The sequence below is a fragment of the Rattus norvegicus genome, chromosome 4, assembly GCF_036323735.1.
Source record: "Rattus norvegicus strain BN/NHsdMcwi chromosome 4, GRCr8, whole genome shotgun sequence".
Taxonomy (NCBI): domain Eukaryota; kingdom Metazoa; phylum Chordata; class Mammalia; order Rodentia; family Muridae; genus Rattus; species Rattus norvegicus.
In genome coordinates this window covers 115109496-115134701 of record NC_086022.1, presented here as the reverse complement: position 1 = coordinate 115134701, position 25206 = coordinate 115109496, and the positions used below count along the sequence as shown (strand labels likewise).

At 38.4% G+C, this 25206-nt stretch overlaps 2 long non-coding RNA genes across 2 annotated transcripts; both read right to left on the bottom strand.

The window, feature by feature from the left end:
* Positions 1–387: 387 nt before the first annotated feature.
* On the bottom strand, positions 388–3472 carry LOC134486804 (uncharacterized). The gene is made up of 2 exons (XR_010066197.1): positions 903–3472; positions 388–499 (listed from the first exon to the last, which is right to left on the bottom strand). It is a non-coding gene; the product is annotated as an uncharacterized LOC134486804 (long non-coding RNA).
* A 2484-nt stretch (positions 3473–5956) lies between these two features.
* Positions 5957–22551, bottom strand: LOC134486805 (uncharacterized). Its single transcript, XR_010066198.1, has 3 exons — positions 21433–22551; positions 18203–18319; positions 5957–6258 (listed from the first exon to the last, which is right to left on the bottom strand). It is a non-coding gene; the product is annotated as an uncharacterized LOC134486805 (long non-coding RNA).
* Positions 22552–25206: the final 2655 nt, after the last annotated feature.

The following is a 25206-nucleotide window of genomic DNA, read 5'->3' as shown; positions in this document are numbered from 1 at the left end:
CATAACTTCTGTGAGTTTATGATTATATTCACTTTTATGCTCAGAAGACTTTATTTGACATTTTAGAATCATTGCATAGAAGCATTAACCTAACATAGCTATCATTATAACACATAAGTGATTAGAAATTATTTCAACACACACACACAAACACACACACACACACACACACACACACACACACACACACACAAAGCTTACAACACAGTGTCTGTAAAATAATACCCGATAAAAGGCAGAAACAGAAGATTTGGAATCAAATAGATGTGAGCTTCAGTTCCTAAGAATTCAACGTGGGCATGTTACTATATCACAGAGTCCCTACTTCAGTCAGTCTCAGTTTTCTCATTAAGAAAGACAAGCAAATAATTCAAATTGACACCTACATTTGTAGATCACAGCTTCAATATATATGTAGTGCAGTAACAACCACATTTCCCTCACCAATTCTCTGTCCTTCTCCATATCTAGTCACATCATGCAGAAGATGAATGAGATCCTAGCCAAAAAAAAGTATATATATCAGTGTAGAAAACACAGCAGAAATGAGAACAGTTCTTGTTTCTTTTCTGTTGCTGTGATAAAATACTCTCACAAAAAGCAACTAAGGTTAGAAAGGTTTTATCCATCTTAGAGTTCCCTGTTACAGTCCATCACTGGGGGAAGTCAAAGCAAGAAGTCAAGTAGCTAGTCACACTATGCCCACAGACAAGGGCAGAAAGAAATGAATTCACGCAGTGTCACTTGCCTGTTCGTTGCCTTAGCTGACTTTCTTTTTTCTTATATTGGTCAGACCCACCTGCTTAGTAAATGGTTTCACCCACAATGGACTCAATCCTCCTATATCAACCAATCTGTTAAAAAATCAACACCATCTCCCACAGAAGAGCCTGCATACCAACCTGATTTGATAATTATCCATTTTCTCATTATAGTCTCTTCTCAGATGATAGCTTTTGTCAAGTTGACAGATAAAAATATCCATCACAATTACCTTCTGATCCTTTTGATATAAAAACTCAAAGTGGAGTGGAAATCATCGTGTAACACACCACTTGCCTAAAGGAGTACAAAGATGCCATCACTGAGTACATATGTCCATATTCACACTGGGAGATGATTTATAAGTCTATGGATGAGCAATGCTAAAGGTGGGAGGAAAGTTCATGTCATTCATAGGAATTCCTGAACAATGCTTTTTTGATTAAACATAAGTTTATAGGACTGGATTTCAGAGAAAATGGTTTCTGCCTCAGCTTGACTACTAAATGGAAGAATCTTCAAAAGCTTCACAAGTTCCCTTTCACCTTACATATGATAAGTTAGCAGAATTGCACAGTTATAGCCATCCCACTTAATAGCCTATTGTATAATAGAATATGAAGAAAAGTCCATGATTGGTCTGCGTGGGTTCAAATCACTAGACACATAGTGACTATATTATAAAATGCAAAGGTAGAATGTGACAGGGATATGGGATATACCCAATTACTCAATAGAGTGGTTCACATTTTGTTTGTGGTGTATGGGTATCATAAAAGGCTTCTGGAAAACTGAGAAGATTTTTAGTAGAGAAGCAGAAACCAAATGAACTGTAATGTACTTTTTGTCTTCCCTTGACAATCTGTTTTGCCTGGATTGATAGTTTAGCATAAGACCACTCCTTGATCTTAAATATTTATTTAATTTATTTTGTATACAAGAGTATTTTGCTGCATATATATATGTGTGTGTGTGTGTGTGTGTGTGTGTGTGTGTGTGTGTGTGTGTGTGTGTGTACCAGGTACATGGCTGTTACAGAGACAAAGAGAAAACATCGGATCTCCTGTAGTTTCAATCACAGATACTGATGAGAAGCTGCATGGGAGCTGGGAACCAAACTCCCAGGACTTCCTCAAGAGCATCTAAGTGCCAAGCCATTTCTTTAGTCCCAGGAGAATTTGTTGTTACAGAGGACCTGTGTTTAGTTCACAGCAGCCACATAGGCCATCTCACCAATATCTATAATTACGGTTACAGGGATCTGACTTTTATTTGACTTCCAAAGGCACTGTGCTTATATGCATGCTCTCACACATGGATACACACACACACACATACACACACACACAGACACACACACACACACACACACACACACACACACACTAGAAACGACAGATGTTTTAAATAAGGGTAAATTGTAAGTAAGAAAAACAAAACACAGTTAGGTTTGTGAACTCTTCTAATTAATTATCTCATTATGGTTACTAACTAGAAGATTAAGCTTTGAACCATGCCCAATCATTACAACGTTCAATACACATGGGCTCTGTATTTTGAAATAGTTAACTCTTATTGAACTATCCTTAGGATCCCTTTTCATCTACAAATGAAAAGGAAAGCACCTAGTGTTTTATAGTCAATGTGTTTTTAAAGCGCCTTCAAAGTAGTAGTTCTTGGAACTGCTTCAAAGGCAGCGTCCCTCCTCTCCTTATATCAGTATCCTTTTCTTCATTGAGTGGCTCATAGAGAGGTTCTATTGTAGCAGCCACTCCCCACTGCTGGTTAGAAATATCAAAGAGCTTGGAGTATAATTATCAAATGATTCCAGCCTGGAAAAGTGAATGATGAGAAGCACAGAGAGCATGCAATTTGAGTATGTTTGTCTATCGATATTTTAATTCTCTTTATGATTCCAATGATCCACAAATAACTCTTCTAACAGTACTCTAGAAAAAAATCTGCCTTTTCATAAGAAGAAAGAGTGTTCCTATAAAAAGTAAATAGTAACAAAAAGTCTCATAGGCTATCATTGAGATAAGTGGTGTTTTAAAAATCAGAATTTATTGTAGGTATTATTCTATATCAGTATTATTCTTACTGTTGTGTGTTGTTTTCTCTCTTTCTCTGACTCTGTTTCTCTGTCTCTCTGTTTCTCTCTGTCTCTCTCTCTGTCTGTCTCTGTCTCTGTCTGTCTCTTTCTCTCTCCTCCCCCTTCTCTCTGCGTGTGTGTGTGTGTGTGTGTGTGTGTGTGTGTGTGTGTGTATTCATGTGCATGCGTTCATGCTTGCGTGTGTATTTAAGCTTCAGAAGTTAACCTCAAATGTCAGTCTTCAGTCAGTATCCACCTTGTTTTTGTTTGAGGCACTGGACCGAGGTTCATCAATTTGAAAAAGCTGGCTGGCCATGGAGTCCTATAGGTCCATCAATCTCTACCTCTCCAGTGCTGCCTGTCTTTTCATATTTGGGGTCTGGGTCAGACTCTTGACCTCATATTTAGGCATGATCTTCTGCCCCAAGATCATGACTCTTAATCAACACACTTTTATGGCTGAGCTCTCATGCCCAAGGTTCCTTTACATACAGAGTAGGTCATGTGTGATAACACAGGGATTTGCAGATGCAACCTAGCGCATTTCACATTGCCTGCCTATTACTGGTATGAGTGCCTATTAGCACCAGCAGAACAAACAGGCATGTGGCAATTATATGTACCCCTACAGACTGTGATCCCACCAGTATGGATCCACATCTTGCTGCAATATCTAAAGCTTACAAATAGCTTTCCTGCAGGTCCATGCGTTGAGTACACATTTCTTGTGAGTGTAAGTACAGAGAGCGAGTAAAGAGAACATTGAGTAAATTACATAGATTTAGAATTTTTTTTTAAAAAGTACCAATGTAGGAGAAAGTGATCAACAAAACTGCAAAGCAGTAGAAAAGACCAACTGTGTTTGGATCCTGATTATAATCTGAGCCCCATATCTCAATGGAATGTGTGTGGAAAGAGGGAGTCTGTGAGAGTGTGTGGGTCTCCTGATGTGATTCATTAATAATGAAAAAACAGAGTAAAAATGGGCAGGTAAGATGGTTCAGGGGTTAAGGGTTCATACCAACACTGCAGAGGACTCAGTTTTCTGTTCCCAGAACCCCCTTAAACAATGTTCTAGAGCCATAAACCAGGATATATAATACCTTTATCTGGACTCTATGGACACATGTATGCATGTGCATGCACACCCATGCACACGCGTGCGCGCGCGCACACACACACGCACACACAGACACACACATGGAATTAATAAAATTGATATTAAAAATATGTCATTTTAAAACTGACTTATTAAGTTTTAAACTAAAATAACAGAGATTCTTTATTCAATTCTCATTAATTCTACCCTTCCCCTCTGCAAAATTTAAATATCTGTTCTTTAATTGAAATAATGCCAAAGCAGATGGGAAATTAAGACCATGAGGCTTTAGCCCTACCTTAGTGCTAAGAAGGCTAAGAACAAAGAACTGAGTAAAGGTAGGAGCAGGGCAGGAGAGATGCTTTTCCCCAGGGAAGAGCCATGCAAACAGTCAGTCTTGAAAACAGCATACAGACCAAATAGATTACACACACACACACATACACACACACACACACACACACACACACACACACGAGCAATAGTAATGAGTAAATAAGAGGCTATGAATTTGAAGAGCGGATTGGGGAGGTATGAAAAAGAAAGGAAAGAAAGAAAAGAAACAATAAGCTCAATGGCCCGTCTGCTGTGGAGACAGACACAGAACTATCCATTACAAATACAACAGCGTCTCACACAATAGGGGTTTAGCAGATTGGATTTCCAAGCAAAGCGAAATAAGGTGACCAGCTTCAAGGAAGAAGGATAATTTCATCTTCTCTGGTCCTGTCTTTAAGCTGCACAGCGTTGTGTGGTGAATCAGATAATGTTGTACCTATTTTAACTTTTATGTTTATCAAGTCATTGTAATAAAACAAAAGCTTTGAGCAGCAGAGATTCCATTCTCCTGCAAATCTTCTTATTAATAAAAGGTGAGCAAAGGAAAATTAGAGAATGCGTCTGCAGGAAGCTGCCTCCTTTTTACTTAAATTAAAGAGCATTTAAGCAGTTCCAGTTAAGGCTGAAGTCATTTTTGCATTTGGTTCTTAATTGTTCAGAGCAAGGTGTTTTCTGAGATGTATGTGGGTGCTCTTTCAGCAGCTCTTCCTTCCTGGGGTTTAGTTTGTATCTGAAGTAAAAGGAATACATCAGAACTGAAAACAAAGTTGTCTTTTAATTAGGGGCTTGGCAATTATCTCAGTCATTTATAGATCATTTCCTATCTTAGGTGGTTTTGCCATGCATATGTCTTCAAATTACCTTTCTCAAGAGAAAAAAAAATTGCATCCTTTCCATTCCCTCACATTATTATCAGTTGGAAGATTGTGTTAGAACAGTGAAATAATTTCCATTATAATTGAAAAGAAGCCTTAGTCACATCATATAAGGTGAACTCAATTTTTAGTTGTGAATATCACAGAAGAACCCATGACCAAAAGATTGTCTTCATGTTTGGGAGGTAAAAATTAGTATTTACTGTTTGCATTATGTGTTGAAATAGTAGAGTTTCTTATTTGTTACTCATATTTTCTGCTCAGAAAAGTGCTGGATAGCATATATTGATTATTTAAATCACAAAGGTAGAAATTAATGTTCTATAGAGAAGCCTCTAAGTATAATGCTTTCATCATACAAGGGTGAGTACCTGAGTTTTAGATACCCGAAATCCACATAATATTATATGCGGTAAAGTACATCTATAAATTCCAGTATGCCTACATTGAGATGAGAGTAGAGACATAAGCTGACCCTGGGCTCCAACCTCAGAGGTAGCAATGAATAGCCTAGTAAGGGCACCAGTGGAAGGGGAAACCCTTGGTTCTGTGAAGACTGAACCTGAGTGAACAGGATTGTTGGGGGGAGGGTGGTAATGGGAGGAGGATGGGGAGGGGAACACCCATATAAAAGGGGAAGGGTAGGGGCTAGGGGGTATGTTTGCCTGAAAACCGGGAAAGGTAATAATAATTGAAATGTAAATAAGAAATACCCAATTTAATAAAGATGGAGGAAAAAGAAAGAATGCTCATGGGAAAACTCATCTGAATTTTGAAGTGGTGAATAAGAGACCCCTTCTCAAAACAAGGTGGAAGGCAAGAGCTAGCAGGTTCTCCTCTGACATCCAAACATATACTCTGGCATGTGAGCCACCTGCATTGTTACACATGTGTAAACATTAGAACACACATATAACATACCTGTTTGCCAGGGTCTTGGGGTAGAAGTAAGGTGGTCCTGAGCCCTAGGTAAATAATCTCCAATGTCTTCTGCTGCATGGACAATAGCTGACTCTATGCTCTAGGCAGGGAACATGATACCAGACTTGGAATATGCTGGTGATTCCCCGAGCAAGAATAGCTGTAAGAGACTGGTAAATGTGCATAAAAAGCAGAGGATCAGCTTGAGAGCAGCCAAAGTCACACTCAGACAATTTTAGTAATATATTATTGCAACTCCAGGTAAAGAATGCAAATCCATGCAAGATCCTGCAAGATTCCAGCTATAGTCCAGGAGGAAGCATTGAATAGTGTGCAGAAAAGACAAACTGAGGTAACTGATGGAGTTTGAAACCCCATAGGAAGAACAACAGCATCAACCAACCAGACACCCCAGAGCTCCCAGGGACTAAACCACTAACCAGAGTGTACACATGGAGCGATCCATGGCTCCAGCCACAAATGTAGCAGAGGATGAGCCTTGATGGGCATCAGTGGGCGAAGAGGCCCTTGGTCCTTTGAAGACTCGATGCCACAGTGAATGCCAGGGGGGAGGTGGGAGGGACTGGGTGGGTGTGGGGGGAGCAACCTAATGGAGGCAGGGGATGGGTTGGGTTGGTGGATGGAACAGCACCTTCATGGAGGCAGGGGGTGAACGATGGGATGGGAGGTTTCCTGAGGGTAAACCAGGAAAGGGGTAACATTTGAAATGTAAATAAAGGAAATATTCAATAAAAGAAAAAAGTATCTATTTCAATGTAGTAAAAAATGGAAAAAAAGAAAAAAATGTCATATGACTCAAGGAATTTCTGTCTTAAATTTGTTAGGGTTACTTCCAAATGCATGTGGTGTTTATTCAAAGGACATGTTCCTTATTTTGCACTGGGTGATGGTCATATGTTTAGTAATATTTTAATTTTTGGATATATTTAAAATGTCGTACAGAAAGGCTATCTGAGCCTGGGAAATGACTAAGTTAAGAAAGAATGTTCTGCACAAGCATGAGGATTCAAGTTTAGGTCTATAGAACCCAGAACCCAGATTAAAAGCAGGCCAAGTGGCACATGTTTGTAATTCCATTGCTCATGTAAGAGATATAGGCAAATCCAAGTGATTAAGCAGGCAGCCTGGCTGAATCATCAGTTTAGTGAGATACCCTGAATCACCAAAACCGCAAAGTGATTGAGAAAACATCTATACCAACCTCTCTCTCTCTCTCTCTCTCTCTCTCTCTCTCTCTCTCTCTCTCTCTCTCTCTCACATACACACACACACACACACACACAAACACACACACACACACACACACACACACACACACACAGATGCACGTACATTCATACACACAAGATTACCTTAGGTACTAACTTCTTATCCTATTCACTTTGTGCTTTAGATGGGCATATCTGCTCCTTCCAGGTAGCTTGATTAGTCTGAACCACTTCTAGGCATCTCATCTGGTCTGAACATCTCTTAGTTATCCTTACTCTCTATATATGTTTAGAGCAAAGGTACCTAAAGAATCTGGTCAGTTTTAAGGACTTCCTGAAGCCTTCGACTTGTTTACTTCCTGAGCTTAAGAGTATGTTTGCAAAATGTAATGTTTAAACTCCCTTACAATGTCTTCCTATCTCATAGCCTTGCTAATATGTTTTGAAAATATTTCCTCAAAAGTGGAAAGTTTTCATTTTGGAGGAAGCTCCTCTACTTGACTGAGCATTATGATTTGTAAATAACATGTCTTCCACAGGCTCATGTTAGGAATGATATGGACTTTTGAGAGGAATGGTTCTCAACCTTCCTAATACAGTTTCTCATGTTGAGGTGATGTCCAAACATAAAATTATTTCATTGCCACTTTATAACTAATTTTGCTATTGTTATGATCCATAATGTATGCAGGATATCTGATACACAACTCCTCTGGGGTTTGAGAACTGCTGCTTTAAAGTATGGCCTGGCTGGAAGCATGTCAAGAGAGATGAGTCTTGCAGCTCCTAGTGCTTTGCCCACTGTTTGTTCTTCTGTTGACCAACCTAGCAACAGCCAAGGCTGCCTGTTCTTGTCACTATGAACTTCCTCACACTTTCACTTTCATTATGAATTAAAACTTACGAAACTGTGAGTCAAAACAAATCTTCCCTTCTTAATGCTGTGTCTGTGTGTGCTTCAAAAATAATCACTAGAGAATTCTGAAATAGAATTTCTAATAAAAATCCATATGAATAGTTCATCAATTTCCAAGAACTTATTTTAAGTCTAATGCCTGCATTGTATATGTCTAGCTTCCATAAAACTAAATTCCTGAGACTATTGGATATCTTACTGACTACAACTTCTTTTGTTAGTTTGTTCAAGGCAGGTCATTCAAATGATGGGGGTAGCAGTTATTGCATTGGACACTGTAGACTACTGATGTTCAAGGACCAGCATCTAAGTGGTACAAGAAGTGTGAGTATCTCTTCACCCACAATCAGTGTCTTAGCAGTGGTAAAACAACCACTACTGGCAGCTGAGTGAACATTCACTTCAGGCTGGTTGTATGATAACTGTTATGTTGGATATTTGATGTGGTTTGATTCTAACACATTCCATAAAGTCCTGTGTGTTTCACCACTTGGTCCATGGTTGATATTTTGGAAAGGTCAAGAGATGGAGTCTTGCTAACAGAATTGTATCACTGTGGGAGGGTCAAGAGGTCCTATCTAGGTCCTACTTACTTTCACTATCTGTTATCTGACAGCAAATGAGATGTGACCGGACAGTATCATGATTCTACAGTCATGTCTTTTCTACAATGAGGGATGCATCTCTTTCAGTAATAAGCCAGAATAGATGCTTCCTTTTATAACTTGCTTTTTCTTGGGTATTTAGATAGAGTATCAAGAAAAATAATTAATACATTATTTTAATTCTTACAACAAATTTATAAGAGTTAAAATTTGGAATTTTCTTAGTTGTACTGACTTATGAACATGATATGTATGTGCTTATGTGTATTTGTGTGTATGTGTATATGTATATCTTTTCTTGTGTGACATCAGCAAGGTGTGCTTTTCTATGATTGCACATGAAATACATATCTGTGGTTATAAGGCAACTCAAGGCTAAGCTAGAATCACTAAATCTTCAGTAATCAGGAAGCTTTCCAGGTTCAATAATGCAGGGGTCCTCTATACAAGTAGCAAAAGCAAAATATCAGAAGAAAATAAGAGGACATTCAAATATGCATGTCACTCTGAGAAACATCAGACTTGAGAAACTAAGAGAAACATAGTACTGGATTTAACTTGGTCATAACACTGAAATTCAAATGAGGTTTATGAAAAATGGAAAGCAACAGAGGAAAACAGTCAATGTGAACACCATGGATATTGGAAAAGTAATGAGGTCAATTTGAACTAGTTTATAAAACGTTGACCCACATTAAGAATATATGGCAATGAGCCACAGAGAGACCAAACACAGCTGGAGAGGAGCGGCAATAGCATGAGGAATTGGAAAACTAGCAAGAACCAGAGACTGAAAATAGACAGGACACACAACAGAGTGTTTTTAAAAAGAGCTTCTGAAGGATATTGACTTAGTAAGACTAATAGTTAACACTAGTTATCTTTTGAGGACATTTGTTTCTTATCTCTATTTTTCCTTTATTGAGAATAGATTTTCCCCCCATAAATATATCCTGATTTTAGTACCCCCCACCTCTGCTCCTCCCAATTCCTTTCCACCTACTTTCCCATTTGTATCCACCACCTTTCTGGATCTCATTGAAAAGCTAACGAGTTTCTTAGAGATGATAATAAAATAAAGTAAGATAAAACAAAAAGAAAATCAAATACATCAGAATAAGACAAAACACGCTGAAGGAAAAGAGCGCACGAGAAGGAATGAATAACAGAGATGCACTCCTTCACACATTCAGAAATCCAAACAACTACTCTGGGAATTAATTTGGAGGTTCCTCAGAAGATTGGAAATAGATCTATCAAAAGACCCAGCAATAACACTCTTGGAAATATACCTAAAATATGCCCCACCATGCCACAGGGACATGTGTTGCACTATGCTCATGGCAGCCTTATTTGTGATAGCCAGAAGCTAGAAACAACTCAGATATCCCACAAAAGAAAAATGGTATAGAAAATGTGGTTCATTTACACAATAGAATACTACTTATATGTTAAGAATGAGGATATCATGCGTTGTTCAGGCAAATGGATGGAACTAAGAAATATCTTCCTGCCTGAGGTAACTCAGACCCAAAAGGAATGCATAGTATGTACTCACTCATAAGTGGATATTAGCTGAAAAAGAAAAGAGTACCCAAGATACAGTCCATAGGACTCAAAAAGGTCAACAAGGTGAAGGGTGCAAGTGAGGATGCCTCAGACCCACGTGGGAGAGAGAAGAAAGCAACCACAAAGGGGAAGGGAGGGATGTGGAAGGGAAAGAGGACAGGGGTGGGAGAAGAGAGGAAGAAGGGAACATTATATGGTATTAGGTAGGAGAAGAGGACTGAAGCCGTGAGGGCCAGCCGAAAGAATGGAAACAGGAAACCTCGGGAGGTAGGATGTTGGGAGGATGCTCTAGAATGTACCAGAGACCTGGGAGGTGAGAAACACTCAGGATTCAAAGAGAGGAACCCTAGATTAAATACCCTACAGTGGGAAGAAGGGACTTATAGAACTCACCTACAGCAGAAAGATAGGACATCAAATAAGGGGTGGGGTTTACCTCCCACAGTCAAAACTCTGACCCATAATTGTTCCTGTCTGAGAGAACTGCAGGGATGGAAATAGAGAAGAACCTGAGGAAAAGAACGTTCAGTGACAGACTCAAAGTGGGATGCAGCTGAAGGGGTAGCACCCATGCCTGACACATTATTGAAGCTATGGAGCACTCAGAAAAAGGGACCCATCATGACTGCCCTCCCTCCAAAAGACCCAACAAGCAGCTGAATCAGATGCAAATATTTGCTCCCAACCAATGAACAAAAGTTGTGGATTCCTGTGGATGAACTAGGGAAAAGCTGGAAGAAGCTGAGGAGGAGGGCGACCATGTAGGAAGACCCCCGAGATCTTGGACCCCCAAGATCTCTCAGAGCCTGGATCACCAACCAGGCACATATACAGCAGAGGACTACCAGCCTGGTTCAGTCAGAGAAGATGCACCTAACCCTCAAGAGATTGTCAACTGCAGGGAGTGTAAAGGTCTGGTAAGGAAGGTGGGGTGGGGACACCCTCATGGAGACAGAAGTGGCAGGGAGAAGGTGTGGGATGTGGAACAGTCGGAGGGTAGCCTGGGAGGGGAATAAAATCTGTAGTGTAAAAAAAAAAGAAACAATAACATAAAGAAATCCAATAAAAACACTAAACTGGAAAGAAGCCTTAATATTTATGCAAAGTACCTGTAGGATAAAAGGAGAGAAGAAAATTATAAGTAAAATAAATTAAAAATAAAAAACAAAAAATAAGATACAAATTATATAAAAGGAAAGCCCTGATAGGACATTACAAAAGAGCAAAAGGAGCCACTGACAATCCATTTGAGTTTCTTCTCCAGTTGGCCATCTAGTGCTGGGCATGCAGCCTACACTTTTCCTAGTTTCTAATAGGAGGGATGACACATCAAAAAGCATACGTTGTTGCCTCCAAGGGAGATAAATACACACTTTCAGAGAACTGAGATTGCCTTGGGCTGTATCTTTAATAAAAACAAAACAATTCCAAAACACACTGTGCGCTCACTAAAAGATGAGGAGATTGTGAGAATTGCAATATCATGGAGGACTGCTTGTGATTAGCAGGAAGAAACAACATACATAAGATTTTCCCCATAGTTTAAGAAGTAAATGAAGCCTTCTGGCTCCATCTATGCCTATAGCTGACTCTATGCCAAGCTCTCCATACCCAAATCCCACCGGGAGAGAGCTGGTCTCTGAGGAGTCCTGGCACACCAGAGAGCACATGTGAGACCATCCCTTCTACTCAGAGGGATGTGCCTAAAGCCCTCAGGACACAGGACCCAAGCAACGAATGGCCAGGGACAGGATCCTTCTAGTTTCCGACAGCACCCTGGAGCTGATATGTGCCATAGCTCTCCATACCCAAATTCTGCACAGAAAGAGGAGGTCTCCCAGGAGTACTTACACACAGGCTTACAGGAGGAACAAGCCACAGTCAGAGACAGCAAGACCAACTAATACCAGAGATAACCAGGTGGTAAGAGGCAAGTGCAAGAACATAAGAAATAGAAAGGCCGCTAGGAATCATCAGAACCCAGAAATCCCACCACAGCAAGTCCTGGATACCCCAGCACACCAGAAAAGCAAAATTTGGATTGAAATCACATCACAGGAGAGGACAGAGTACTTTAAATAACTTCCTTAAAGGAATACTTGAGAACACAGGTAAAGAGGTAGAAGCCCTTTTAGAGGAAACACAAAAATCCCTTAAAGAATTACAGGAGAACACCACCAAACAGGTGAAGGAATTGAACAAAACCATCCAGGATCTAGAAAATGGATATAGAAACAATAAAGATATCATAAATGAGACAACTCTGAAGATAGAAAACCTAAGAGATCAGAAGTTTTTGCCACAAGCACTACCAAAACAATACAAGATATAGAAAAGAGAATCTCAGGGGCAGAAGGCACCATAAAAAACATTGACAAAACAGTCAAAGAAAATGCAAAATGCAAATTTCCTAACCCAAAACATCCAGGAAAACCAGGACACAATGAGAAGATGAAAACCTAAGGATAATCGGCATAGAAGAAAGTGAAGATTCCCAATATTAAGGCCAGTAGATATCTTCAACAAAATTATAGAAGAAAATTTCTCTAACCTAAAGAAAGAGATGCCCATGAACATACAAGAAGCCTATAGAACTCCAAATAGATTGGACCAGAAAAGAAATTTCTCGCACCACATAATATTCAAAATACTAAATGCACAAAACAAAAAAAAAGAATATTAAAAGCACTAAAGGAAGATCAAGTAACATATAAAGACAGACCGATCAGAATTACACCAAACTTCTCACCAGAGATTATGAAAGCTAGAAGATCCTAGAAGATCCTAGAAGATACAGACCCTAAGAGAACACAAATGCCAGCCCAGGCTATTATACCCAGCAAAACTCTCAATTATCAGAGTTGGAAAATCCAAGATATTCCAAGACAAAAACAAGTTTACACAATATCTTTCCACAAACCCAGCCCTACAAAGGATAATAGATGGAAAACTACAACACAAGGGGAAAACTACACCCTAGAAAATGCAAGAATGTAATCTTTCAACAAACCCAAAATAAGAGAACCACAAAAACATAATTCTACCTCTAACAACAAAAATAACAGGAAGCAACTATTACTATTCATTAATATCCCTTAACATCCATGGACTCAATTCCCCAGTAAAAAGACATAGACTAAAAGACTGACTGCATGAACAGGAGCCAGCATTTTGCTGCATACAGAAAATGCACCTTAGTGACAAAAAAGACACTACCTCAGAGTAAAAGGCTGGAAAAGATTTTCAAGCAAATGGTCCCAAGAAACAAGCTGGAGTAGCCATTCTAATATTGAAAATAATTGACTTTTTTTTTTTTTTTTTTTTTTTTGGAGCTGGGGACCGAACCCAGGGCCTTGCGCTTCCTAGGTAAGCACTCTACCACTGAGCTAAATCCCCAGCCCAAAAATTGACTTTCAAATGAAAGTTATCAAAGAAGAAGAAGAAGAAGAAGAAGAAGAAGAAGAAGAAGAAGAAGAAGAAGAAGAAGAAGAAGAGGAAGAGGAAGAGGAAGAGGAAGAGGAAGAGGAAGAGGAAGAGGAAGAGGAAGAGGAAGAGGAAGAGGAAGAGGAAGAGGAAGAAGAAGGGGAAGGGGAGGGGAAGGGGAAGAAAGACTTCATACACATAAAGAAAAAAATCTACCAAGATAAACTCTCAATTCTGAAGATCTATGCTCTAAATGCCTGGGCACCTACATTCATAAAAGAAACTTTTCTAAAGCTCAAAGCATAGATTACACATCACACAATAATAGTGGAAGACTTCAACAACCCACTGTCAGAAATGAACAGATCATAGAAACAGAAACTAAAAAGAGACATAGTGAAACTAACAGAAGTTATGAACCAAATGGATTTAAGAGAGATCTGTAGAACATTTCATTCTAAAACAAAAAATATACCTTTTTCTCAGTACCTTCTCCAAAAGTGACCTTATAATTGGTCACAAAACAGGTCTCAACACATACAAGAAGGCAGAAATAATCACATGCATCCTATCAGATCACCATTAAATTAAGGCTGGTCTTCAATAACAAAAAATAAATTACAGAATGACCACATACACATGGAAGCTGAACAGTGCTCTACTCAATAATAATTTGGTCAAGGAAGAAATTAAAAAAGAAATGAAAGACTTTTTAGAATTTAATGAAAATGAACACGCAATATATATAAACTTAAGGGACACAATGAAAGCAGTGCTAAGAGGAAAACTCATACATCTGAGTGCCTACAAAAGGAAACTGGAGAGAGTATACACTAGCAGCTTGACAGATCACCTGAAAGCTCTAAAACAAATACACCCAAGAGGAATAGGTTACAGGAAATAATCAAACTCATGGCTAAAACCAACCAAGTAGAAACAAAAAGATCTATACAAAGAATCAACAAAATGAGGAGCTGGGTTGTTTGTTTGTTTGTTTGTTTGTTTAGAAAATCAACAAGATAGATAAACCCTTAGCCAGACTAATCAGAGGGCACAGAGAGAATATCCAAATTAAGAACATTAGAAATGAAAAGGGAGACACAACGACAGAAATGGAGGACATTCCAAAAATCACCAAATCCTACTACAAAAGCCTGTACTCAAGAAAACTGGAAAATCTGGATGAAATGGACACTTTTCTAGACAGACAATAGGTACCAAATTTAAATCAGAATCAGATAAACCATCTATACAATCCTATAACCCCTAAAGAAATAGAAGCAGTCATCTTACCAAAAATTGCCCATAACCAGTTGGGTTTAGTACAGAATTCTATCAGATCTTTAAAGAAGATCTAATATCAAAACACTTCAAACTATTTCATGAAATATAAACAGAAGGAACACTACCCAATCTGTTCTATGAAGGCAGAGTTATGCTGATACCAAAACCTCACCCAGACCCAACAAAGAAAGAACTTCAGACCAATTTCTCTTTCGAATATCAACGCAAAAATACTCAATAAAATTCTTGCAAACTGAATCCATCCTGATAAATTAGACTTCATTCCAGGGATGCAGGGATTGTTCAATATACGGAGATCCATTAATGTAAACCACCATATAAACCAACTGAAAGAAAAAAAAAAACCACATGACCATCTCATTAGGTGCTGAGAAAGCATATGACAAAATTCAACACCCCTTCATGTTAAAAGTCTAGGAAAGGTCAGGAATTTAAGATTCATACCTAAATATAATAAAAATAATATACAGCAAACCAGTAAACAATATCAAACTATGCTCTCCCTACCTATTTAATACAGACTTGAATTTCTAGCTAGAGTAATTAGTTAACAAAGGGAGGTCCTAGGGATACAAACTGGAAAGAAAAAATTCAAATTATCACATGATTTGATAGTATACTTAAGTGAACCCAAAAATTTCACCAGAGAACTCCTACAGGTGCTAAACAACTTCAGCAATATAACTAGATATGAAATTAACTCAAACAAATCAAAAGCATTTCTCTACTCAAAGGACAAATAGGCTGAAAAGAAATTAGGGAAGTGATACCTTTCACAATAGTCAAAACATATAAAATATTTTGGGGTGACTCTAATCAAATAACCAAAATATATGACAAGAACTTCAAATCACTGAAGAAAGAGCTTGAAGAAGACCTAAGAAACGGAAAGATCTCCCACGCTCATGGACTGGCAGGATTAATATAGTAAACATGGCCATCTTATTGAAAGCAATAGACAGATTCTATGGAATTCCCATCAAAATTCCAAATCAATTTTTTCATAGACTTAGAAAAAGCATTTCTCAAATTCATTTGGAATAGCAAACAACCCCAGATATTGAAAACTATACAATACTATACTCAACTATATTCAACAATAAAAGAACATCTGGGGGAATCATCATCCCTGACCTCAAGCTCTATTACAGAGCAATAGTGATAAAAATACATGCTATTAGTGTAGAGATAGACAGGTAGATCAATGAAATAAAAATGAAGATCCAGAAATGAACCCACACATGCATGGTTACTTGATCTTTGACAAAGATGCTAAAACCATCTAGTGGAAAAAAGCAGCATTTTCAACAAATGGTGCTGGTTCAAGTTGCTGTCAACATGTAGAAGAATGCAAATCAACCCATTGTTATCTCCCTGTACAAAGTTCAAATACAAATGGATCGAGAACCTCCACATAAAACCAGATACACTGAATTAATAGAAGAAAAAATGGGGAAAGTCTTGAATATATGGGCACAGGGGAAAATTCCATGAACAGAACACTAATGGTTTATGCTCTAGGATCAACAATTGACAAATGGGACCTCATAAAATTGAAAAGCTTCTGTAAGTCAAGTGACACTGTCATTAGGACAAAACAGCAACCACCAGATTGAGAAAAGTTCTGATAGAGGGCCAATATCCAATAGATACAAAGAAGTTAGACTCCAGGGAACCAAACAACCCTATTAAAAACTGGGGAACAATGCTAAATAGAGAATTCTCATTTGAGGAAACGCAAATGGCTGAGAAGTACCTAAAGAAGTGTTTAACATCCTTAGTCTTCAGGGAAATGCAAATCAAAATGACCCTATGGTTCCACCTCACACCAGTCAGACTAACTAAGATAAAAATCTCAGGTGACAGCAGTTGCTGGTGAGAATATGGAGAAAAAGAAACACTCCTCCATTGTTGGTGACATTGCAAGCTGGTACAATCACCCTGAAAATCTGGAGGTTCTTCAGAAAATTGGACATAGTACTACCTGAGGACCCAGCTACACCACTCCTGGTCATATATGCAAAAGATGTTCCAACATGCAATAAGGACACATGTTTCACTATGACCATAGCAACTTTATTTATAATAATCAGAAACTGGAAACAACCCAGATGTCCCTCATCAGAGGAAGGGATACAGATAATGTGGTACATTTACATAATGGAGTACTACTCAGTCATTAAAAACAATGATTTCATGAAATTTGCAGGCAAATGGATGAATCTACAAAATATCAACTTTTGTGAGGTAATTCATTCATGAAAGAACACACTTGGATATACTCATTGATAGTTGCATATTAAGCAAAGAGCTTGGAATACCCACAGTACAACTCATGGACCATATGAAGCTCAAGAGAAAGGAAGATCAAAGTGTGGATGTTTCCATCCTATTTGGACTAGGGAACAATATAATAAAGGGAAATAGAGGGGCAGGAGAGACTTGAAGGAAACAGGGAGAGGAGAAAATTTAAATTTTTATACTTTGTATTATTTATATTTATTATTTATGTACATATAAAATTGTTTAAGAATAAAAAGAAGTAAATGTAAATTTGATAGATTTGCTCTGGGGATTGAAAACAGAAAGTGAATATCATTGATATGTGTGGTATTAAGCTATTTTGAATTCTAAATTTTATAAGACAAAAGCCAAACAAATAGACAAAAGTAGGTATGAGTTAATTTCTATTTGCAAGAAAGATAATGTAAATAAAAGTTTTACACATGTTATGATTTTTGGAAATACTGTGGCCAACCCATCTCTTAGTAGATTTTTATGAATTGAAGTTTACATCATTGGTATTTGTCTTTTGCTAATCCTGAATGGATTACCTTACCAGATAGAGATAAAAAAGTAGACTAAATACACTTTCATTTATTTTTCTGTCCAGCATTTTTGTTTCCAATTAGTGTAGGCTTCCATTTTAGTCTGGTAATATTACTACATGTTTAAGACTCAAGAATAGTATCCTAGGATCAGGAATTTTGACACAGAAATGTGTGTGTGTGTGTGTGTGTGTGTGTGTGTGTGTGTGTGTGTGTGTGTACTACATTTATGTACATACCTGTGAAGGTCAGAAGAAGGTATCAATTATCCTAATGCTGAGGTTACAGGCACTTGTGAGATGCTGAAAATGTATATTGGGAAGTGAATCCAGTCTTCTGCATGAGTATCAAGGACTCTGAAACATGGAGGAAAAACAGGGGTTGGATACACAGAATGTTATCCAACTATATCCCAGAACTTTAGACAACTTCAGGGATTTTAAAAGATATGTGTCGCTTGCTGAAAAGGGCAGTTTTGGAGAACCATTCATATCCTTTCTGTGATCTCTTTAAGTAGGACTTAGTATAATTAGAATTAAAAAAAAGTGATAGAGACAGAAAGCTTTGTCAATATTCTGTTGCTAAATTTGTCTCTTGGGAGAAGTGAAGAAAATTAATTTTGTTTGGTTTTAATTTATTGGCGAGAATTGGCTGAGCCTGTTGATGTAAAGTGACATTAGTCCCTTACTAATGTCTAATAATGTGGTACTGCCCTGTTCAGAATCATGCTCTCAACTGATTGTATTGCTTGTCTTCAGACCATTGGATGACAGTAAAAATGGTCACAATTTGCACACAATCTATTGCATGAATAAAGTGTGCATGTAAGTATAAACTTAATAATCTGCCTCAATTTATCTCAGACATTTGAGGCGACAAGAGAGATAGTCCCACCAAGCCTTGGAAGATTTAATTGTATGTGTGTGGGATGTGTGTGTGGGGGGTGGTAGGTAGGTAGGAATATCCTTCTAGGTTTGTCTAGCATTTAAAAATAGACCCAAGAAGTAACTTATCTTAGTAAGTAATGCAGATACTCACAAATGATCAGAGTGATGAAAATAAGATAATGTTGAATGTTTAGCCATCTGTGGTATTTATGTCATCTACTTGAATGCTTAGTGGGGGAGACAGATGGGATTTAGGAGCTGTGGATGGGGAGAGAGTTGTGAAGCATCACCTTCCAGACAACATATAGAGGTTACACCTAGAAACTAACAGAAAGATGTGTTCACAGGATAAGTCTATCAATGATTTGAGAAATACCTAATTCCATGTTTCTTATCAAAATAGTTTATTTAATAAAGTTCTTGTATTCTGATTTTAAAGTTAGACACAAATAATACCAAACCCCCAAAAATTATTAAGACTATTGTCTTCCATGAGGCCAGTTACAGAAATATTTAATAAAATATAAAAAGTAAAATTATGTACATTCATACAAACATGCCTAGTCGAAGTGGTACTTATACAAGGCATCACAGAATGTGTCACAGTAGAAAATAAATGTCCAACATAGAAACACACACACACACACACACACACACACACACACACACACACACACACACTTACATATGAAAACCTTTTGGACAATAGGACAAGAGAGGAAATATTTGAATTGTTTAATGACTTCAACAGGAAGCCTAGTGGTAAAATCATATTCTGTGGCAAATGACTAGATTTTTTTCTCTTCTTAAAGGAGGAATCATGTTATAACCTCCACTTGAATTACCTGTGGCATTGTGATAGAAGTAGTAGCCAGTGCAGTAAAACAATTAAAAAATTGAATACATACAGTTCTAGGCAGTTAAAAATGTGTATTTCTCCAGCAGAGGATTCAAGTTTGGTTTGCAGAATCGACATGACTGCTTACAATTTCCTATAACTGCAGTTCTAGAATCTACAATTCTGTCTCCTTACCATCAAAGGCAATGCACCCATGTGTGCTCATACACCCAGAGAGACATAAACATGTGCACGTGTTTAAAATCAAAAGTGGACTTTGAAAAATCAAATTCAACATAACCCCATTCACTCAGGCAAGGATTATTAGTCATAGTGTTTCTAAGAGAGATGTGAATGAGCTATAGAAGTTGGGGAAGGGCAAAGCTTACACTGAGCCTGCATTTCCTAAGTTGCTAATTGCAGGTATTTTAAACACTAATGGATCTTCCTTTGTGTGACTAATTTTTCCTGTAACTGTTATGAAACTCTCTGACAAAAGCAACATAAAAGGCACACAGTTTGAGAGTACAGTCCATCATGATAGGGAAGGCTTGACAGCGTGAGCTTGAGGTGGGAGTCTCATTGAAGCCACAGTCATGAGTTGGAGAGGTAAGAAAATAGTTTTTAAACTTACTTTTTCCTTTTTTTAGGGAATGGGGACCCAGGTCATAGAGCTGTGCTACCCAAACATAAACTGGGTCTTCCCACCTAAATCAGCCTAGTCTAGATACTTGCCCCCAGGTACGCACAAAGGCTTGTTTCCTAGGTGACTCTAGAGCCTGTTAACTTGAAAATCTATATTAACCATTATATTCATAGAGCCTAGGAAATGTTGAGAGAGATAGAAATATTTTAATGGAACTATATTTTCTAAGCCACTTTAGTCTGTTTTTGTACTAATATTTTACGGTCTACCCTAGATCATCAGAACACTCTATTTGGTGATGTCATCCTATGGAAACTAATGAAGAACACAGAGTTTTTCGATCTTAATGGAAGAACAAGGGAGAGACAGAGACATATACACAGTAATAATAACCAAAGGAATAAGGGAAAAGAGAGAAGAAAATAGGTACTATTTAAAGAAGATTGTCATCTGGGGCTGGAGAGATCACTTAGAAGTTAAGAGCATTGCTGCTCTTATAGAGGACCTGAGTTTTGTACTCAGTACCCAAGTTTGGCAGTTCATAACTGCCTGTTACTCCAGCCACAGGGAATCTATTGACCTCTTCTGAATCACACACACACACACACACACACACACACACACACACACACACACACACACACACCACAGACGCAGGGGAAAGTATAAAAAATAAAAATACTGTTAATCTCAAAAGCAATTGTCAGACACAATTACACAGTTTCTTTCTGTTTCATGTTCATTTCTCTCTTACACATGATAATAGCTCTTTCCTGGAATACTCTTCTTGTTTTTGTTTTGTTTACTGTGTAGATGTTATTGTTTTACAATTCTTGATTAAAGGAGAATTCAATCAGACAGGAGAAGTCTGTTAGCAAGTCCTGTGGCAAACTCAATAACAGCAGAAACAAGTTAACCATGGAGAATATTCAGTACTGTGGTTTATGCAGGTAAGATGCTTGGTTAACTGTGAGTATCATCCCCTAATGACTGATGTTGCAGGAACCTGGCATTTTTCTCTCCTTGGCAAGCACATGCAGAATAAATCATTATCTTAGAATCATAACTGCTCAGAATTTAATTACGTTAAATACTTACAAAGAGGAAGGTAAAAGGAGCTGTTCTCAATACACATTGACAGTAATGTTCTAGAATGGAACTCTTATAGGTAACAGAATGCTTTCAAAGCAATCTGTCTCTTGTTACAAATGGTGGTCTTTTCCACATGGAAATAACGTATTTATAGGCCAAGCTGATGGCTCATCAAAGTTGAGAAAAACATAAACCATTGTAAGTTTAAGTAAACTCAAGGAACCTATATTCCCATAAACATCAAAGCAAAGGCAGTTTCAGCAGAGGTGCAATGTCTGGAAACATCTACATGGTAGTGAGGTGAGCAGCTGTCTCCAAATGAAATCCAAACCCTTCTTTCTCAAAATCACCTCAAGCTGAGTAAACTTTGAAAGAAATGCAAACCATGTAAGCATATTAGAGGACTCTATGTAGATAGAGCTGAAAACATGTCTCCAAGATCACGAGACATAGAGGAAATCAACAGGATTTTGAATCAGTGAATATTACTCCTGAGTTGAATGTAATGAATTATATGTTGGGTCTCTGTGGAATCACTGTACACAATTGAGATCAAAGACCTTGCTTTTTCTCCAAATCCATCAGCTATCGGTTATTGAGCAGGTAGTTGTATGGCCCTATGAGTGCAATATTCATGTTTACAACCCTCTTACCATCTAACAATCACAGGAATTCCTTAAAAGCAGGCCCAGTTTTTGATTCCTGGGTCAAATTTATGCTCACTGTGCCTTGGGTTCTTCCCTTTTAAAACGAGATTGGTGTCTTCTTTGTTAAGCAGCAGGGAATGCTAAGTTTTAAAAAGTACAAAACTGTATTGTGGTGGCGGGAGGCAGCAGGGAAGACAGATGACTCAGTAGTTAAGAGCTTGCACTGGTCTTTCAACAGATGAGTTCAGTTCATAGCTCCCACATTGGGTGTTTTAAATCCACCTAGCACTCCTGCTCTGGAAGTTTGGCACTCTCTTCTGGCTTCTTATGAAATCATGGCATCACACTCAGATGGACACCCTCTAAACACACACACATGGACACACACACACCACACACACACATGGACACATACACACACAAACACAAACACACATACGCAAGAAAAAAAGAAAGCCATTGCAGAGCACTTAAATGTGATTTGTCTTGAAGTTGTGAGGAATATTCTTACAATTCTTGAAATGATGTTTAAGGTTTATTAAAGTATTGTTACTACTTTCCTTTTGCTTTTATTATATAGGATAATTTGATTTTCAATCTCTGGAGACTACTGTGGGTAGTCGCCTGAAGAGTAACTTGGAGTGAGAGCTCTCTGAGAGGACAATACTTCAGCTATGTGTGCTGCATGGAATGCAGACTGGAGAAGGGCAGGTGTGATTGCAGAGAACTCATCATTGTTTACAGCGATGAAGGGCAACAGCAAGGGGCACTTACTTACTAGGTGTGTCCCGGGGTGGAAGTGTGTGCTTTGGGTGTGAGGGCGAAGGAAGGGTAGGATGCCATGTGTCCTGCTTAATTGTCTCCACTTTAACCTACTGCTTCAGTGTCCCTCACTGAGTCCGGATATAAATTGGTTGCCACCAAGACTCAGTGACCCTCCTTTGTTCCCACACCAACACTGAGCTTACAGACAGCTGTGGATGGCCATTCGTAGATTTTTGTATGGATTCTGGAGATTTGGACTCATGCTTGTAGAGCAGTCATCTATGCATCTATACATTTCTGCCATGTTCACAAATTTCAGGAGCACATGCCATGAGGCATTTACTGCACATGGCTCAGAGAGTTGCATAAACTGAATTGAATAGGAAAGAATAGCTCATAGTACATACTTTAAGCATAATACAGCAATGCACACTCTCTTCGGAGGGCCAAGGAACAGACAACGTATGGGAGTGAATTAGGTACCGCTCTCATCACTGTGAAAAATACCCATGATGAAACAACTTAAAGAGCAGTCTGTTTTGGCTCCCATTTCAAAGAAATGGTACAGCGTGGCAGACAAATCATAGAGGAAAGGCCATGAGGCTATGGTCAAATTGCCTTCACAGCCAGGAAGCAGAAAGAAATGGATGTCGGTATTTAGATCCCCTTTACTTTCATTCCGTTTGGTTCCCTACATCCAAATCATTGCTGCGAAGGGATTCAACGCCCTCTTCTGGTCTACATAGTCACCACACATATGTATAGCACAGATATACATGGAGATAAAACACTCATACACATAAATATAAAAAGAAAGAAAGAAAGGAACTAGAGGAATGAATGATTCTGAAGTAAGGTCCAGATAAGTCTAGGTAAAGGTCCAAGTATATTATAAAGATAAAGATTGATAGGTCAGTGAGCAAACTGGTTCTTTACCTACTATGACTTTAAAAATAGATATATTGGGATTTCACAAAGGGTGATTCTAAGTTTGGGTTAACCAAATTTCAAGTATCCCAAGTAAAACTTAGGCCCGAGCAGGACAGAGAAGACATTTAGCAAGTCAATATGGCAGCTACAATCACCATTCTGCATGGTTCCCCTGTGACTGTTCTTTCCTTACTGATTATACTGCAATGTTTAGGACGCAGTTGGACCAACTAAATGCAGTCTATTTGCTAGGGCAAACAAAGGGCAGTGTTGTCCATGACTTTGCAAGTGTGAAAGAGGTGCCAATCTATTTGCTGCTGTTACCTGAACCAAATCCTTGTTAAATAATTCTGTACAGCAGGAAGATGCTCTAAGCGGGAATGGGGAGGGAGATACTGCAGGAACCAGAGGCGGTGCTGCTGATTTATGCAGCAGAAGGCTTGAATTTTCCTCAAACCCCTTTTCAAACTAATAAGCCTCACATGACACTAAATATTGACAGAGATAATTTACTTCAACTTTTCCCTCCAAATTTATAGACTATAGAAGTCAAATAATAGTCACTTGGGCAACACTTGTTTGCTGTTCTGTTTTGATTGCTTGCTTTTTAGCCAAAACTGACATTTTTTTTGACATAGTGACTGTGTCACTATGTTGGCTAGTTTTTATGTCAACTCGACACAGGCTGGATTCACTTTGGAAGAGAGTACTTCAATTAAGAAAAGACACCCCCCCACCATATTTGCTTGTGGGTCATTTTATTGATTGGAGATAGGTATGAGAGGGCCTAGTTCACTGTGGGCAGTGCTATTTCTGGACTATTGGCCCAGGGTGTTATAAGAAACAGCCAGGGCTGGAGAGATGGCTCAGTGGTTAAGAACACTGACTGCTCTTACAAAGGTCCTGAGTTCAAGTCCCAGCAACCACATGGTGACTCACAACCATCTGTAATTGGATCTTCTGGTGTGTCTGAAGATAGCTACAATCTACAGCTACTCACGTACATAAATAAATCAAATCTTAAAAAAAGAAAAGAAACAACCTATGAAAATTATGAAGAACAAGACAATAACACAGTTCCTCCATGAACTGTGTTTTAGTTTCTTACCCAATATTTCTGACTTGAGCTCCTCCACTCACTTCAAGCTATAAGCTGAATTAAACCCTTTGTTCCCAAGTTGCTTTGGTTATTGTGTTTAATGACAGCAGTAGAAACCTTAACTAAGACAATATCTGGAATGAACTTGAATGCCCAAACCTTCACTTTCTCATTCTGAGATTCCGGGTGTACACAACTAACCCTGGTTTAACCCTGCCATGTGGGATTGCATAATCCAGGCTGGGGCCTAAACCAACTGAATCTTCTCTTCAAGCCCTTATACACACTTTTGAAGAAGTAAGCATAGGTGGTCTCTTGACAAATATAGGAAAGTGCATA